Below are 20848 nucleotides of genomic sequence, written 5' to 3'. Positions count from 1 at the left end.
AAGAAATTTTAGAAATTGTTTTTAAATAATATGATAGACAATTATAAATGTTTGTAAGAATAATGAGACAAGAAGATGACAATTTCAATTTTGTTTAAAAATATGTTTTCATTTTTTTCAGTATAATTAATTATACTTCTCTTATAATATGTATTTGAAATTTTCGATTAAATCATATATGAGCACAATTTAATGGAAAACGATGTAAGGATTTAGTTTTCCCCTTTTGAAAGACATAGTAATTAGCAATGAAGGCATATCAATAGCATATTACAAGCAATTGAAAAGGCGTAATAAAGTAAAAAATTTAAATCTGATTTCTGATCTAAATCTGATTTTATGATTCCGAATGTTAAATATCTTATCCTAATCTACAAATTAATGTATATTATGCAATTTTAAATGAATAAAATATGAGCTTTGCTTCGTAACTTGGAAAAAAATTCAGAAACCATTATGTACAGACATTTTTTTTTTTTTGTCTCGGACGATATCCGCGAAACTTACGAATTTTTTATATGCAAAATTTATACATACATTCAATTTCTAATATTATTCTATATTATTTTTTAAACAATTTCTTGTTTAATGAATTGATGAAAATAAAATTTTACAGAATTTCATATTAAATTAGAATTATACGCTATAATATAAAAAATAATTTTTATTACAATATAACCAGTAAAGTAAAAAATAAAAATAATATACTATATTATAAAAGTAAATAAAAAATAACATAAAATATGCATGTATTTAGAAAAAATTGAAAAATTAAAAATAAAAAAATAAAGAAACCTATTCAATTTTTGATTTCTGGTCACGTATAATGTTTTCAAATTAAGGCAAGTAAACATTTCCTTTTTGGCTGTATTTGATCCTTTTTTTTTCTATTTCTTTGTTTTTCGTTTCTATATCTCTGTAAGACTCTTCGACATTTCTATACCTATAATATAATATAAAATTCTTTCAATACGTTATAATTTCTTTGTTATCCTTTTTGTAACGAAAAGACAAAAAAAAATTTATAGAATAAGGATGAAATTAAGAAAATACAAACACAAAACAGATATTGTAATACAAAAAAAAAAATAATATCAACTCTTTATAGATATTATACTTTTCCTCCTTGTCACATCATCACTGTGCCCTTACATTGTAACGAACTATAAAAACAAAAATAAGAAAAAATAAGAGAAAAATTATACGAGAGCTGAAATAATTTTACCAATTTTATGATGTTGAAAAAATAAAAGAAATACACACAACCAATGTATATTTAAAATATGTAATATTAACCTTGTATACATGTTGATTTGTGTATTTGAAAGGAGGTAAAGAATTAAAAATCATCATAAGAATTAGTCAAAATCGATTGTGTGTAAACAGCAATTTATATATTGTAAAATATAATAGATCTTTAAATATAAATATTATATAATCTTACCAGATCTACATAAAATTTTTAATATTGAATTGTAGTTCAATATTTTGAGCTAATTTTGTTATGAGTTCTAGTTACAGTAGAATGTTATGTCGATGCTGTGATATTCAAGCTGAAGGACTATAATTGGAAGACATGAACGAATAAAACTTTCGAATATGGCCTAACACCAAAGTTTCTTTAATATTCAAATTTAAAAGTTTACTAAATTTTCCAACTTGGAATTTAAAATCGAAAATATTTATTCAATTAGATTAATTATTAATATATCAAAAATTCAATTTGATTGTTAAAAAATTTCTGCAGATTTTTGTAATAAAGTTACCTTAAGCACCTTTTTTCTTTGTAAATGAGAGAAAAAGCTCAAAATTTTATAATTTTTTCTCTCTATAATCTCTTAGAATTTCACATTTCAACTCTCTTTATCAATTGTGTTGTGGACAAAAATAGTACAGGAACACACCCTTTTTTTTCTAATTCGCTGTTCATTATTTTGTACTATATAAACTTTTAAAATTTCTTTTACATATGGTAAGTCCAAAAAACTTAAATATTTTAAGAGTCACGATCTATAATCCTTCCACTTATATTGCAAATAATATAGCAATTGAAAAAAAAAATTTTTTTTCTTTTGTTTTATTTTTTTTTCTTAAAGAATTTTAATATATTTTTTTTTAGATCCCTTATTATACATAATGTGATACAAGTAATATAGAAAATAAACATAAAAATAAATATTCACAGTAAATATAGTAAATATATGAATTTGAAGGGTTTAAAACTGCAGAATAAAGGATATTCAAATGAAGAATAGAAATTATTGAAAAAAAGGATGTACTCGTATTGTTACGGTTTTCTCTTTTGTCTTTTATTTTCAATACTCTTATTTTATTATTGTGTATAGATGTAAACTTCTTGACGGTACCGTAAATATAATTTCTATTTATTGGAGAATGTATTGAATTACGGTTTTTTAATATTTTTTAAATATTACATACAATTTTTTTTCATGGTTAAGTTTAAATTATTTATAATTGTAATTCGGAAAACTGTGATCAAATAAGAATGTTAATGAATTTGAAGTTGGTAAGGCTTTTATATTTTTTCGCTTTGATAATGAAAAATGATACAAAAACAAGAGAATTTGACTAAACTGTTATACACAAACTGTTTGACTAAACTGTTATATACAAACTGTTATACACAAACAGTGTATAACAGTTTAGTCAGAGAAGCAGTATGTGTTTGTACAAATATACAGAGAAGTAAAGTGATGAGCGGGATTAAAATTTGACCAGTTTAGTAAATCGGGTAAAAATTTTATTATTATCCAAATTTGTAATTCAAAAATATATGAAATTAATAATTTAAATTCTTTAACCAGACTGTCGTGCATAAATTAATAATTATTTGCTTAAGGGCTTTAAAAAGCTGAAATTCATATGAAATGAATTTATGTAAGTGTGCTGTTAGGTATATTTTGATGAAAACGTGACTCTTCTGTGTTGATTCAAAAAAAAAAAAATTTCAGGAATGAAAATTTAATATAAATAAAATGTTATTCCTTAAATAATTTGAAACCAATTGAGCTTCCTATTTATTTATTTCTATTCAATTATTTAATCATGATTTTTATTTAAATCAAATTAACGAATAAAATAATTTATTACTCTTATTATAAATTATACAGTGGATATTTTCTAAATCTAGTATTTATTTTTATTAATTTTCAATTAATTTATATTATAAAACGTGTGCATATAGGAATACATAAAATTTGTTCCGTTCTCAGTCTATAATAAAAAAAATCAGTCTATAATACGAAATTTCACGATATACATATTCTATATGAGCGCATATACATACATTAATTATATAAAAATATCCTTTTAAAAATAAAAAAATTCCACATTTGGTCGAATGCAAAGTTTCTTATAAAGTACATAGAATGTAAACATACAATCATAATTATTACGTTAAACTTTAAGTTCTTTGAACTTTTATTGTATAATAATAGAAATATGTATGTATTATGTTAGTATATTTATGTAAATTATAATAATAGCCAATTATTATGTCGATATTTTATGTAAATATTCATTTGAAAACTTAGAAAAAAAGCATGCACACATAATTTATAAGCATATCTCATAATTTATGCAGAAATTTAGATTTAATCGTTTTCATATTTATTTAATAATCATTTACTTTGTTTCATTTAAAGGTTGAATATATAAAATATAATTTTATTTAAAATAAGAATTGATTTGTTTGATGAATTGATTTAATGAATGTTATAATATTATGTGTTTAGGTTTTTTAAAAATATCTAGATCCTTTCAATTTTTGTTATTCATTAAATTTTAAGTTTTGTTATTTGATATTTATGGTGATTATAGAAAAAAATTTATTTTAATTTTAGACTTAATTCTAATTTATTCTAATTTGCTAAACAATATCTCATAGCAGTTTTAACATCAGCTTAACTTAATCAACCTAACTTTAATTATTGAATAAGTAAAACAGTCGTAAGAACAGTCTGTTCTTTGTAGGAAATATTTTAATGACATACCATAATTTGTATAAGCTCTTTCAACTTCTTCCATTAGATTTTATGTAATGATTCAATATAAAATCATTATGTTCATACATAAGAACTGATATACTAATTTCTAATTAAATTATTATTACCTTAAACTGTAGAGGGCTTCACTCTTTTAAATTTTCAAGTTTAGAACCATATTGAAAACTTAAATAAGTTCGTAATTTCGATGCATTAAGTTAAACTGAGAAAATAAAGTAGATGCTAGATAAAGTAGGCTGTTTTGCTTTCCCAAACTGATAACAATATGGTAAGCTATTATTCATAAAATTTCTTTAAATCATGTACGATTTAAAGATCCGAATTGTAATTGTAATTCCTAAATTTATTTTAGCATTTTATGGTTATTTGTTGATTCATTTTTTTATAAATTAAGAAAATTGAGTTTCATTTTTTATTTCTATATTAAAATTATCCACAAAATTTTTTGTTTTCTTTTAATATTAAAGAAAATTTTATATTTAAGCACGCAATACAAGCAATTTAATGAAACTTAGAATGTGAAATAAAAATTACTTAAAATGCCTACAATTTTTTTCAAAAAAGTTAGAAAAACTTGAAATTCGAAAACTAAAATAAATTGTTTTATAGGTTGTGTTTCTCTTTTGTTTTTGTTTTAAAAACTAAAAGTTTTAGATTTTTTTTTATTTAAAGTCCAAGGACATGTTATAAAAACTTTAATTTTTTTTCTTCTTGATTGTTACTGTCTTGTTTTTTTAATATAATATAAAATTTATTTACTTTCTAAACTAGTAAAACAAAAAAAATTGAAAATAAAATTTTCAAACTGTTTATTCCTCTTTTATTTCCTTTAGTTTCAAGGATATTGAATAAACACATTTCTACTAAATTTTCAATCGATAATTTTTTTTTGTATGATTTTTGAAGACGAAAAGAAAAATTTAAAAGTTTTTCGATTTCGTATAGCACATTTTAAAAACTTTCGATAGTTTAAGATTTAAAGTCAATTAATGTGTACTTATACTCTCGATCTGGATGTGATTAATATTTAGAGGCATAGGGCTATATTTGCGGATGTTATCATGATTAAATTTTTTTTTGTTATAATAAATAGCCAATAATTTCATAGTTCCTAATTTATTTTTAAAATGACAACCTATAAATAAAAAAATTACACAGTGAAAATATTAAAATGAAAAATATGTAAAATTGCATACTTTTAGGGGTATAAGAAAAATTTTTTTAATTTATTGTAAGGAGCTAGATATTTTTAGTTCATTAAGTATTTACTGTATTTATAAAGTTTCTAAGTGAATTGTACAAGATTTTATAATAAATAAATTTCAAGTTTGATTTTTTTCGAATTCAGGAATGGATGGGTTATATGTTTAAGTTAAGGAATTCTGCCTAATATTTTGAATTTCTTTTCCTTTTAAATTTTTTTGCAAATTATGTACTGTAGGAAGAGTGAATTTCTTTAAATTTTAAATATGAATCTTTTTAATTGAAGCTAACCATTTTTTATTCTATAAAGTTTCTGAAAGACCGCTACCGAAAAGATATTATTTTCTGAATTGAAAAACTGGGGTTTATCCCAGTAAATGAGAACTAGGGGCACAAAATATATTAACTTAAAATAACACCAATTAGAGACCAATATACGCAAGTACATTTTTTATTTACAATATTTCATTATTTCAACTGTCTCTGACAGAAGACAGAATTTCACTACACAGTAATTGCGAAAATTCCTCCCATTTTAAAGCACCAATTTTTCAATTTAACAATTTAATATTAATCCTTCTATTAAAAAAAAAAAAAACAATTTTAATAACAAAAGTTTTAATGGTTTTTTTTCCAATTTCGCATACATCAAAATAAATTATAAATCCTTTTTTAAATTGAGTGTATATGCACTCATCATAACAAAATATATCTGTTCAATTCAACTTTATACTATAGCTTTAGAATTGAAATTTATTCAATGAATAATAGGATGAAGGTGAAATAAATTGGACAAGGTTAGTTGTTATAAAATATTTTTTTTTAAAGAAACGATAAAATTCCGAAAATATAGAAATAATTCCATCGTAAGTAACAAAAACCAATAATCTAAATAAAATAATATTAAATAAATTATTAAAAAAGAAGGGAGAGTTCAAAATTGCTTACCATTACTAAATAATTTATTAAATTTCATTATAATTTTCATACAATAAAAAAAAAATTATCGAGGGCAAATATACTGTTGTGTCAGTCTACCTTGAGTAATACAAGTAACTTTAATATTGGTGTTGTGAGAATAATCAAACTTTTAATTAATATTCTGCAATTAAAATTTTTTGTATATTTTAATACAGTTTAATATTATGTAGGTATAAAAGTAACCTGTGAGCGCCATATGTGTTGTGTTGTGGATTAGAAAGAAAATATTTTTATGTCCATAGTACTATACAATGATTAATAAATAGGTAATAATAGTTGACGTGACATTCAATTTTGAAGAGAAAATAAATAGAGAAAATAAATAAAGAATATAAAGAGAATGCCTTATATTTTTAATTACTTTCGAAGCAGAATTTGTTAAAAATTTAAAAATAGAGAGAGGAAGAGTTTAAAAGAATAAATTAGTGTAAAATATATTATGAAATAAAAGATGATAGCTATAAAGCGAATTTCCAAATCTTTCAAAATAAGAGAAACATGTGAAGATATATGTACACAGTACATACACACATATAGATAGAATTTTACATATTTGCCAACACACGCTTTATTTTGTGACAAAAATAATTTCGAAAACATTTTACTGGAATGTTATATACATACACATACGTAAAGAGCAATACAAATGTATACAAGTACGTTAGCTTAAAAAGTCGCGTACCAGTAACTATTAAAAATAAAACTGATAAGTTCGATGCATTGGTACGATAACACAAAAAATGATACACCCGGTATGATAATCCGGAAAAGAACTCGACGTAATTCATCGAAAGAATAAGTACTAGAGCTCTCTTGTTATCTAACAGTACAACACCTTACTCACCACATTAAAGCATCATTTCTCTCAGTATATATACTCTACATTGATTATAATAATTGAGTTAGTCTTAAGAAAGTAACCAAAGAATAAAGAATATTTTTATGGCTTAGTTAGATAATAAGTTAATTTAACTGTTATACCGCCTTATGATAATTATAAGCACTACAATTTTTGTTTGTGGCATAATTTTTTGAAATTATATTAAAAATTAAATTAAAAATTTTTTAAATAGGTGAAGAAAATTGATCGACAAATTTATAATGCTCTTGGAAAATACTTTGTATACAAAGTACAAACACCAAAAGCAAAATTATAAAAGAATATAAAAATTACAGGTGGTTGAATGAAAAATTTTTTGTTGTTTTTTGAAAAAAATATAAATAATCGATATTTATGATAATAAAATAAAAAAACGTGACTGTGTTTGTTAAAAAAGAAAATTTTCGTCATACCATTTTATTTTTAATACTTATAAATTATTAATAACAAAATTATATTCAGCCTGTACATACATACTTATATATACATTAGTATGTGTATATATATATAAATTTTTTGTTCAATTATATTAGGCATAATGAAAAAATAGCCTCGAAGGAGTAAAAAGAAAAAAAAATAATTTGTATGAAATTGATTTTAAAAGAGTATTAAATTTTAATAAATTTTTGTAAATTGTGAAAAATGAAAATTGTATTGTTAAACAAGCTGCAATACACACAATACACAATGCTACATACACGACAAAATGGAAAACTGAAATATAAAAAAAAACAAGGAAAGAAATTTTTTAAATTAAAAATTCGAATAATAAATTTTTACTTAGGTTGCTTTTTTTTACAAAATTCTATTATTATTTTGGAAGGCCATTTTAGAGATTATAATCTTTATTACTTTTGAAATTCTTCGAATATAATATTTTTTTATATATTTGATTAATTTTAGAGAAATTATATGAGAAGTTCTTGGTTTATAAGATTATATATTTAGATTTATAGAAAAGTATTTAGAGTTTTTTAGTTCGATTTGCATATAGTTAATATATGCAGCTGTGTAGGTGTTACTTTATTATGTTATATGTAGTTAAAAATCTTTATTTGTGAATAAGATACATAAAATGAAAGGAACGTTTTCGTTCACGCTAAGATCTCATAAAATTTGCATTAAGTTAGGAACTTAAAGCATTTCATTAAACTCTGTAGAGAACAAGAGATCCTACAGTTTGTTTCACATAATTCTAAAAATGTTGGCCTCGATTGTATATGTACTACTAATTGTGCTTGGTCACAAGTTGCAAAACTATTGTGAAATTTTGATATATAGGAAATAAGAGTCTAATTCGCAAATCCCAAATTAATCTTCCCAAAAATTCACTTTACAAATTTATCAACTATTTTCTTAAGGATTCCGTGCACTTAAATCTCTGAACTTAATGAAGTCTCAAGACTTGTATAATATGCCAGTTAACAAAAATACTTGCTCAAATAAAAAAATTGGGTTAATCAACGATTTTTTTTTGTGAAATGAAAAAAGAAAAGTTTAATTCGAATATCTACAAATGCGCGAATATGTACAAATTCATTTAAATTTTTTACAATTAATTCTATGTTAATAAATCATTATTTTATAATTTCAATTTATAAAATTAATATCACACCAAAGAGAGCTTATTAAATAAAATCTCTTAATGCTTTAAAAGGATTGTAAAGAATATTTTACATGATATAGCATTATAAATATAATACATCATTTGTAACACTAAAAATTAAAAAAGAACGAGTAGAGAATAAATATTCATATGTGTGAATATATGTGCCTATAGTGTGAATATTTTGTTAAATGAATAAATAAATTAAATTAGATTAAATTCGAGCCGCTTTCGATTCCATGTATCGCAGTAATAGAGAATATGCTTCCAATCTCTTATAATATGCTTGCTTTTCTTTGTTAAAAACAAGGAGATTCTAGCTTGGTTTACTAGTTCACATTTGCAGTATTCCGCTGAAAGAATTACTCATGCGTTTGTAATTTGCATTTCATTAAAGAAATATTTTTGTTATTAATATAGTTAACAAATTATAAGAAAATTCGAATGAAGTTTGATTAAAATTGGACTAGTTATACTGGAAACCTTGGCTTCAAATTAAGTATTTTGTCACATGTTGTTGTTTCGTCTCAAGATCCTAAGATCAATACAAGAATCAAACGTTTCATGTATTTAATTTTAAAGTTATTTTATTTGATTTAACCTAAATATTTTATATATTATTTTTTTTTATAATATTTATATTTTGTTTTTATTATGTTCTATTCCCTAGAATAAGAGTAAAAATTCGAATTATTTTCAATTATAATGTCAAGATGGGGTTAGTAACCTTATTTTCTGTTCTTTTTACTGTTCATTTTTTTTTTTATGTAGATCGATGCCTCCTTCCATATCATATATAAGAGATATAATGTGTATGTAATTGAAATAAGGTGCAGGCGTTTTTATATATGATTTTTTTTTGTTGAAAATATGTAGATAAAAAACAGAAAAATTCAATAAATATAGATAATAGATGGTATTAAGCATGTCTATGGGAATATTTTCATTTTGAGAATTGTGCATAATTTATAAGAGTGTTGTAATCGTCTCAATGCATAATGTCGGCTTAAGTCGGATCTAATTTTTTAATTACTATTTTTTGAGCGAAAATTTACACATTCTTTGGGAACAAATGGTTTCTACAAAACCTCTTTATTGAACTCTATTTTGTGCCAAAATTGTTTATACTGATTCTTTAGTTTTTCCTTCCGGTTAATGATCATTTTCCTCTATGCCATTAGTTTCCTCTATGTTAACAGTGGTCTTCTCACACCCATTTTGCATTGCAGGTTCCATTCAGTCGAATTTATTGCGGACGGAGCTCTTCGGATTGTATGTGAAATTCTCCCGGAGAGAGTGTTTGTTATTCGTCAAATTCTTCTAAATACCGTTGTATTTTTGATGTTCTCATCTGATGTTCTCATTTGTGCAAATAACCAAAGCAGTTGAAATAAGTGAAATTTTTAATTAGGCTCAATTTGTCTGTAAACCTGCTAACGTTAGTCAACACAGTGTAATTTGATTTTATTCTATTATACAAACATTATAAACTGAATGACAGAAATTTATTCAAAAAATTTTGATTTGCAAACTCAATCTTATGAACATTTATAATCATTTTGTGCTTACATACATATTATTGAAAATAAAAATTTAAAATAAGATAGACACTTTGATATCATTTTATCCTTTATGGAAAACTTTTCTATATTTTTTATTTCATTTTTCCTTATTTTTTTAATAATAATAATATGAAAAATAGCTTTGGTTGCTTCTATTATTTGAACTCAGTTTTTACAATATGCAGAAATACACAAAATAGAAAAAAAAAGATAAATACCAACTTCGACATGAAAAAAAAATAAAAAAAAAACATAAACGACAACACTCTAATACTAAAAATAATAACAACTACAAGAGAAATAACAGAACGAATCCTTTTTCTTTTTTTGTATGTCGTTTATAGTAAAAAGTTCATTGCCTCATTTTATTTTTTATGTAAAAATAAAAAGGCAAAATAATGTTTTTTTTTTCTCAGAAATGTTTCAGTGCATGAATTCGAGTTTAAAACAGGGATTCTCAAAACTAATTTAGTTTTGTACCTAAAAGAAGATTTAGTTATACTTCAAAATTAAGCTGTCCAAAATTCTTTGACCACCAACTCTTAATACTTTTGGAGGAACACAAATATTTTCGAATAATATTTAAACTATTCGATAATCTTTTACTTGGTTGTTTGTTTTAAAATAAAAAAACAATTCAATTTAACGTCAGCCCCATTTAAAATTTTGCGCTGCGACCCATAGTTTTGAATATCGTTGATATCGAGCTGCTCACCAAAAATATAAAATAATAATTTGAAAATAGAAAAATTAAAAAAAAGAAAACAAGAAAACTAACATTATGTTTCAACATATTTTCGCTATTAGGCAATGTTATGTTATGTAATATCAGAAATAAAAATGAAAAATAACAATAATAGAAAAATATATGGCTGTTATAAACTATAAAAGGGGTTATGAAAATGGTGACTTAGAAAATTAAAAATCAAAAAAATATAAATAAAGTAAAAGAATTCTAGGAAAACAAAAATAATAATATATTTCCAGTCACCTATCCTATAATTATTGGTGCAATACGTAAAATAATAACAGCAAAGTGTTGGCTTATGAGCGATCATGGGATAAAATGCGTTTTTGGTTAAAAAGAGTCTTATGATGTGAAAATATTTTTGATATCAAAATAATTGTGCAAGCATTTTTCATTAAAAATTTTTTGTAGGTTTTCTATAAAGAAGATGGCAATATGATAGATGGCGCACAATGAGCTCATTTCTACGAATTATGCTCATTTCTGCAATAATTTTTTGTTTGTTAATCATTCATGTTAATAACTATATTTCGAAGTTTTCTAAACAAAGTTAAAGGGAGATAATTAGATTTAAATAGATTCAGCGTTCCAATGCAGTATTCTTGGAAATATATACATATTAATTAAATTCTTTACAACAATGTGTAGAGTTTCTGTAGTAAGCAGAACAATCTTCGTATAAAAAACTTTATAAAACCAGAATATAAATACAATCGACCCTGTCAACTCTGTGAGATCCTTACGAATGAAGATACAATAAAGAGCACCAAAAATCTATTTGTTTGCGCAAAAAATTTCTATATTATAGCTCAAATAATTTCTAAAATACTCAAACCACTATCGTGATCACATCCTACTTAAATAGGGTTTCGGCATTTACTATTATTAATCATTTGTGAAAATTTGGTGAGCTTAGCTCAATTATTGTTCGAGTGATAGATAGAACGGGCGGACAGACGGGCCGATGGGCAGACGGATATGGCTCAATCGTTTCAGAAGTGCAGACGCTGAAAATAAATTTATATTTATGCACATTAGCGCGGGTATAATTAGGCTCCCTGCCTATACTCCAGTTTTTTCCTATACAGATATAATTTTTTGGATTGTCCTTATCTTAGTTATGATTTTTAATGTTTTCGTTATATCGGACCATGATTAGAAATTTCTGTTAAAAAATTATGCTCCAAATAATATTTTGTTTTTAATAATTAATGAATAGAAACAAAAAAAAAATTTCTCAGTTGGTAGAAATACAATGGATTTTTAGAATAATGATTTAGACTAATGGTTATTTTAAGCTATATTTATGTTTGTGCATATTGTATATGCAAGTATATCATAATTTCTACGAATATGTTTTTATACATTAAATATTTGCATTGTTAAAAAGAATTTATATAATAGTATAAAAAAGAAAGAATAGAAAAATAAAGTAAAAATTTACCTATATTGTTTTTTTCGCTGATTATAATTACTTTTAAGGATACAATTTATAATTTATACACTAATATTGTATGTAAAAATACATGAAATACGTGTATAATTTCAATACTAAATAATTTTTCTTTTAGAGAACTAGAAGGTTTAAATATTCCTTCTTTAATTACGATACAATAAGAATACCGATTGCACATATAGAGAATTAAAAATTTTCAATATTTTCTATTTTGTTATTTTATATGAGATCGATGTTGTAATTGTTATCATAAAATAATGCCTTTGATATATGAAAAGTCAAGGATAAAGTTTTATTAATTATTTTTATAGAAAGGATAATTTTGTTAAAGTTAAATTTTTTTTTTGTTTCTATAATGAAATTCCATTTTAAATTCTTGTTTAATAAATAGTTTCAAAGTTGAATTAAGAGGTAAATTTGGAATAAATTTTTATGTTCTCACATTGCAATGGAAGGTGAAAATTCTCCTTCATTTAAAGAAATAATTAGTTTTTATTATTTCATTGAGTTTAGAGGTAGATATTCCGTTTTGATTCACATTAATAATTCAATAAATAGAATTAATTTTAATAGCACAAGCATTAGCTTGTTGTACTAACGTATAAGGATATATTGTATTTTCCAAATTATTCTCTACTGTTTTTATGAAATTTAACGCACAATGTATAGGTTAGATAATTGGTAAAAAATATAGAAAAAAAAAGTTAGGTTTTTTTAGAATTTTTAAAATTTTTCTTCTAATAAAATTTGCATGAAATGTGAAAGTATACAAAATAAATTATCATACGCTTTATGTTATTTTCCAAGTATAAAAGTAAAATCTAACGGATAGTGGCTATACAGGTTCTTATATTAGGTTAGGTTAGGTTAACGCGGCCCCCTAACGGTACACATAGGCCATCCAGGCCCGTTGTGGCGCCGCCGGATCTCTCATTTTCCGTCCCACATCCGAACCAACCGGAACTCCAAATCAGCCAAGATCCCTTATATTTATATCTGCTAGATCCCCAGCGCAACCGAAGAAGTAAGACCCAAGAAATTTCTGCCTGCAGGACGGTCAATCCTTCTCGCCTGTTCGCCAACCTGACAATGGCCCGTCAGAAACCTTATCACAGCACTGATATCCCTCCGTGAAAGAGATATCAGGTCCCCTGTGCGTTTATGGGTGCTTAGAGGCATACCCAGGTAGAATCCCAAGAAAATCAAGTGCCCCAACCATGTTTCCACAGTCCGCAAGAACGGAAGCATGTCTCTGTGTGTCCACTGAGATCCATCTGCCATCTACACTGAGAGTGTCCATCTGCCGGCCCAGTTTGTCTAATGACGGCAAATGGAAAAGAATCTCAAGAGCCTGAGTAGGAGTGGAGCATAGCATTCAGCTTATCAGTTTAAAGTTCGTGGCTGTACGAAGGGCTGGCCACCATACCAGAGCGCCATACATCTAGATCGGTCTCGCCACCGGGGTGTGTAGCTAACAGACCATGTTAGATTTGAGGCCCACCTCTTCCCAATGGCCCTCTTACATGAGTAGAGCGCAATAGTTGCTTTCGTTACTCTCTCCATGATGTTGGACTTTCACTTCGGTTTTGAATCCAGAATTAGACCGAGGAACATGGCCTCCCTGCTAAAGGATAAACGGATTCCATTGAGTTGCGGTGGAGTTATGCTTGGTACCTTGTATTTCCTGCCAAGAGCACAGTCAGACACATTAATCTATTTAGGACATTGAGGTGCTTCCCAGATACAGCTACAGTCAGGTCATTAGCATAGGCGACCACCATGGTTCCTGACAGCATGTTACCTATCTGAGCCCTTAGTGAGCCATGGATTGAAAGCTCCGACAACGCCTGAGAGATGACCTACGGCCGGACATTGTTGAAGGCGCCTTCAATATCTAGGAAGGCAGCCATTGTGTACTTTTTACAGTCCAAAGACCTTTCGATATATTGCATCAAAGAGTGAAGGGCCATTTCCGTTGACCTCCTCTTACGATACGCATGTTGTGCCAGAGGTATCAACGCCGGGTTATGGTTGCTCCTAATGTGTACGTCTATCAACTTTTCCAATATTTTTAATAGAAATGATGTTAGACTGATGGCAGCTTCTCCCAACCTTAGAAATGAAGGCCACCGTGACAACATTCCACATTTTTGGAATGTAGGTTAAGTCTATACAGCACTCATAGATGATCCTCAGCCCAGGAAGGATGATCCCCGCCGCATATTGTATTTCTGTCGGCGCAATGTTGTCAGGACCCGGTATTCTTTTATTTAGTAATGATTGTTATTTAATATTCTATAAAACACCTTTGCAATTTATTAATCCAAACCCCGAAAGTTCCCCCCTCCTCCTTCTCATCGTCGAAGCTCTTACAGAAATTATTCGCATGGGAGTCCATCCTCCTGGTATGTTCACTAATAAGACAATGTTCCGTTATGACCCGTATCACTGCTCCAATGTCCCTCCAGTCTTCACTACAGGCACATCTAGTCTTCACCACATGGTCGCATTGGCTTGCTCAATTGCCGCTACTATACTTTATGCTTGTACATAATAAATAATTGATTAAACCATTACTTTCAATAGGCGTAGTAATTGTAGACTTCATCACTATTTTAAATAAAAAAAAATTTTTCAATTCTCTTTAACAAGTTTTTTTTTTATAAATGTGAGCATTAAAAAATGCGATAATTAAATATGTCGTCTCGGGTTTTTTTTTTTCCATCCTTCTATTTTATCCTTTTTTTTATTCACCACTATAGATAAAATCGTTATTATGTCTGAACTTATTTTTTTTTCAAAAAGAAAAATTTGTGTGTTTTTTTTTTTGGTATATGTCATTGGCCTAAATAGAAAAGCAAAAAGCATTTTTTAAAAAGAGACAAAGAATAGTAAAGAAATATAAAAAGGATTGATAAACGGATGATGAAAATTTCTGGAGAAGTGCAACAATGAAGAAGAGAATGGAAAAGTCTTAAAATGTTACAAATTAAATTAAATGCATTTAAGACTGCTTCATTTAGATTTTGGTAACCGTATAGGACAGTTAATTGCATTAATACGAATAAAACTGTAGGATATACTATATGAATTGTACATGTTACGCAGACGTAAGTTAAAGACAACTAAAATAAATTGCAAAGCCTATTATATGAGTACATGTGTGTGTGTGTGTATAAAACGTATTTGAAAATTTATTGAGAAAACATTATTGTAAAATTAGCGCCTGTGCTTTTGGAATTGCAATATTTTAAAGCATCCGTTTTAAAAAAAATTGCATACATCTTGGGGCAAAATTTGTGAAAATTTTAAATAAAAATAAATTGAACGTTATTATATTGAAAGTAGTTCCTATACTAAAATTTTTGAATGTTAAACTGAAATGAAGATTTTTAATGTGCGGTGAAATTTTTATTAAAAAAAAAAATAAAAAGGAAAATGCATAAAAGGATAAAAAATTTTTCTTTTTATCTTTCCTCTTTTTTTCTCAAATTATGTTGACTTGTCAAGTCAAATATAATTTTCAAGTTGAATTTCCCCATATAAACTTCAGTTTTCAAATATATTTGGATGTTATGATAGTAAAATATTGTGGATAGTATAATTGAGATTTTTTAATGCAATATAAAAAAAGTTAAATGTAAAATCTAAATTTCTATTATTTGAAATGAAAAAGATAAATTGAAAAGTTTATTAACATAATTTTTTCCAAAGTCTTGTGTTGACATCCTCCCAAATGTGTAGAATGTGTTATGTTCCTATTGATTTTAGTGATTATTTTTTTCTGATAATGCAAAGTTTTTATACGACATTAAACTATATTATCCTCATTATTTATTTTAGAGTATTATATACTTGCAGTTTTAGGAAATTCAGAAAAATGTGGTGTATAATTATAAAAAAAATGGAAACTAAATAATAAATACAAGAATTGTGGATACAAAATAGTGGTTAGCGATAGAGGATACATCTGATATTAAAGTCGTTGGACTTAATTGTGACGGTGTCCCTATATTATTAATCCAAAGCTTCTTCAGAAACTCTCGCTTTATGCATTAGAAAAGACCCATGTTTTGATACAAATAAAGCTTTAGTTTTTGAAAAATATCATGAAAGCTAAATATCCAAATAGAAAAATAAATCTCTAAATCAAAAATAATAGAAATATCTTATTGAATAAAGTCCATTTATAATTAAATTGCAAAAAATCCTTTAAGTATAAAAAAAAGAAGAAAAAAATTTAAATTTTATAAAAATTATTTTACCTATTAAACATGTAATCAGCACCGGATCTACTAAATATGCAAATTGCGCATTTGTAATGGGCGCCGAAAAACTGGGGCGTCATTCAAAATTTAAAAAAAAAATCTAAATTTTATAATATAAAAACTTTTCTTCCAATTTTTTCCATTACATGTTATTCGAAAAAAAATTTCTTTCTATTTACAGCGAAACTAACTTGATAATATATATATCATTATATATATGTATATACAAAAAAAAAGCTGAAAGTTTAATTCAAGTCTTTGATTACTAGTATTTCAGGCTTTCATTTTTTGACTAATCTTGTATTCAGCATGATAAAGTTACAAGAAAGTGATTTATTTTTGCGAAATTTATAGTGTTTTTTGCATATTGTTCATTACTTTGAACGGGATGGGGCGTACTTTTTGGAAAACACATAGGGCGACGAACAAAGCAGAACCGGGCCTGTGTGTGTAATGATTTGCTATAGGCTATCATATTGCACAAAATTATTTTTAATAATTGTAAATAATATTTCCAATTAAATTTTAATATAAGAGCAGAAATATTTTTAAAGAATTTAAAAAATACGGTCACTAATAGATTATTTTACAGTGAAAGATTTCACATAAACCATATTTTGTAGCTTATTAATATTTAGGAGTATAAATGGTATTAATTACTAATTGATGTATTTATTTAATTATAATTGAAATGCAAATTAGATATTAATATCATAATTTTGAAAATGGAATCACTTGAATATTCAATTATATATTGATTTTTAAAAAATTAATTGAACGTTGTTCTAGGAATATAATTTAATACTAGAGTCAACCTTTAAATTAATTTAAAATCATCCTAATTCTAAGTAATTTAATTGAATAATTTTTCGTATTTCTAGAAAAAAATTCGTCAAATTATATATTAATTAATTATTTTTATATGTTTTTATTTTAGGATTAAATAAATAAATAAATTTAAGAAAAATTGTAATTTATTTTTTTTGAATATCAAAATCATTAATCATTGTTATGAATTTATTATGAATTTCGATGAAAAATATTTTAAAGAAAAATCAGTAATGAATGTAAAAAATTTTTTTTTCGAAATTTACTTAAGGTATTTCAATATCAAATTATAGCTAGTTGTTAAAGCTGTTGAGTTTTTGAAGGTGTTTAATAAATTAAGATTTTCTATAATAAAATTCAGAAATATAATTTCAGAATTTAGAAATAGAATTTGTATATTTTTGTATAACAGAAAAAAATTGCATACATTTTGGGGTTTAAGGCTTTTACATAAACGATATTTCACGGTTAAACATAAATTATACTGTTATACTGAACCAAATTAAAATAGTGGGGAAAATATAATGGCCTTGAAACCGAATATGACTTTTAAAATTTGCTTTTACCATAATTTATTTTTATATTTGAATCTCATAATTATTACACAGATAAAATACAAAATTCATACATAAAATATGCAATTGGCTATGTGGCAATTAAAAAATAATTCTTTTTAAACCTTTACTTTCAAAATATCCTTTATTTTTTTTACAATATTTTGGAAAAAAAAACTAAAAATTTTTATTTTCAAGTCTTCAATAGATATTTTATTGTTATAATGTATTAAAATAGCAAAACACAGCTAGAAAAAAAAAAACAAAATTCTTGTTATTAAGGATATTTTTCGCATTATTATGCTATTTTTATTTTCTTAGCATGCACATACACACATATCAAATATATGGTATACAAATAAATTGTAAGAGATTTACAGTCTAAAATGTCAAATGGTTATGAAGGATAATTTGAGAAGAAAACAACTTTTTTCTCTATTAATATATGTGTGTGTATATTATGTATACTTTTGTTAATACGTAAGAATTACGAGTATTATACAAAGTAAACGGAAAAATTAAAATAAAAAAAAAATTTGTGAAAATATTTTTAAATTATTTTTGATTGTTTTTTTTTTGTTTTGCTTTTATTTGTATACATATATATATCAAAATAATACTAATACCAATACATATATCAATGTTGTATAACACATTAATGTGCAATGTATAAAGCGCAGATAAATAATATAATTGTTTGTAATTTGTGAACATTTGAATCATATATTCAGCTCTCTGCTCTCAAACTCAAATATTCTTACAAAAACAAAAAAAAATTTATATAAATTTGGTTTTGATTTTCTTCTATTTTCTTGTTTTCATTTTCCATTTACAGAATCAATTTTTTATCTAAGTATTATTTATAGAATTTTCATTTTACTTCTGAAACTGATAAAGGACAAAAATTAAATCATCTGGTTGCTATGTTTTGTAATATAAAGATATACATACACATATACATATATATGTGTATGTATTGATATAATTATTTGATATTGAAAGATTTAAAAATTACTGTGTGTATATATGTATCATATTTTGATATATATGAAATATATAGGATTTTTCTTGAAATTCGGAGAGTGTATATTCAGGCGCAACAAGTTGAATTTTCTGTTGATTTGTTCTTTTTTATATAATATATTATATTATATATCATTGTTGTTGTTTTGATTTTCAATATATATCTAAATGGAATATATTATATATCATCAGTATTATTTTTAAATTCTATTTTAATTTATAACAAATAAATTTTGTGATATAAATGAAATATATACAGGAAGCCGATAAAGCTCAAACACATGCAAAAATTTAATAATAATTAAAAATTTTGAAAAAAAATAACAATTTATTACGAATTGTTTGCGTTTATGTAAATGAAAAGAAATTTATTTGTAATGCGTAAGGTTATTGTAAATCAGATATATATAAGCATTATAATGGTATATAACTTATTTGCATTATATAGCACATTTTTTTTAATGTCACCGAGAAATTTGAATTTAAATTTCAATAAATTTTTTCAAGAATAAGTCAAACTGAATAATAATTTCAAATTGTCCTTTGATTTATGAAACACATTTACATACATCATTTTATATTGTTCTATAAATTCAATACTTTATAGGAGTATATATATTGAATATGTGAATAATTAAAACCCATGTATATTTGAATCCTATATACCTATATATATTGCATATATTAAGGTAAAATATATATCTTTATATGTATATCTATATATATATTTATTTGAAATTATTCTTTTGTATTGCAAATTGATGATATTGACGAGCTTTATTAAGCAAATATTGAATATTTGTGAAAAGATAATTTTCGTATTTATGTATATATATATATATATATATATATATATATATATATATATATATATATATCGATATTAAATCGATATATATATCGATATATATATATATATATATCGATATTAAAATGTAAAATTTCTGTATATGTATATATTATATGTGTATACATTTATTAACCTTGTAAATTAAATATACCTTGGAAATCATATTATGTTGTCAAGGTCAATATAAATAAATAAAGAAAAATAATAAAAAAAAATGAAAAATGAAATTTTATTTTTGTTTTAAATATTTTCTGCATTACATATACATACATACTTATATATAGAAAGTAATAAGCATAATAAAATGTAATGTCCTTTATTTTTTAAAATGATTTACTATTTTATAGACTAGTGACTATTTTATAGCTACTTATATTATTATGCTAGAAGGGAATTAATATTTATAGATATTTCTGCATTTAAGGATTTATTTTAAAATATTGCAATTTTATATTACACAAAAATCATAGCCACAACCTGGCTTGAATCATTTTCCATATTTCTGGTGTTTTGTTCATTGGGAATTTGAATTTGAAACTAATGGAAATTTTACCAATCTTCCTTTTAGATCTTATATTTAAGAAAGTATTACGAAGTCATTATCTGAAGCTACCTTTTGCTAACACATGCCACTACTTTTAGTGAATTGAATTAAGTTTAGAATTTGCTAGAACAATCCAATTTTGTACACCTAATATTTTTCTCTTGTAACTTAAAATTTAACGAGGAAAATTTTCCATGAATATTTTTCAATAAAGTTCTAGGAAAATTTACTTTGTTTATGAAAGTCTAAAAATTCAAATTTTCATTCAAAATTTTTTGTTATAGGCAAATTGAAACATAAATGAATATTTTTATATGAAA

Source organism: Condylostylus longicornis, unplaced genomic scaffold (genome assembly GCF_029603195.1).
Source record: "Condylostylus longicornis isolate FDR11 unplaced genomic scaffold, ASM2960319v2 ptg000030l, whole genome shotgun sequence".
Lineage (NCBI taxonomy): Eukaryota > Metazoa > Arthropoda > Insecta > Diptera > Dolichopodidae > Condylostylus > Condylostylus longicornis.
This window is presented reverse-complemented; position numbering follows the sequence as displayed.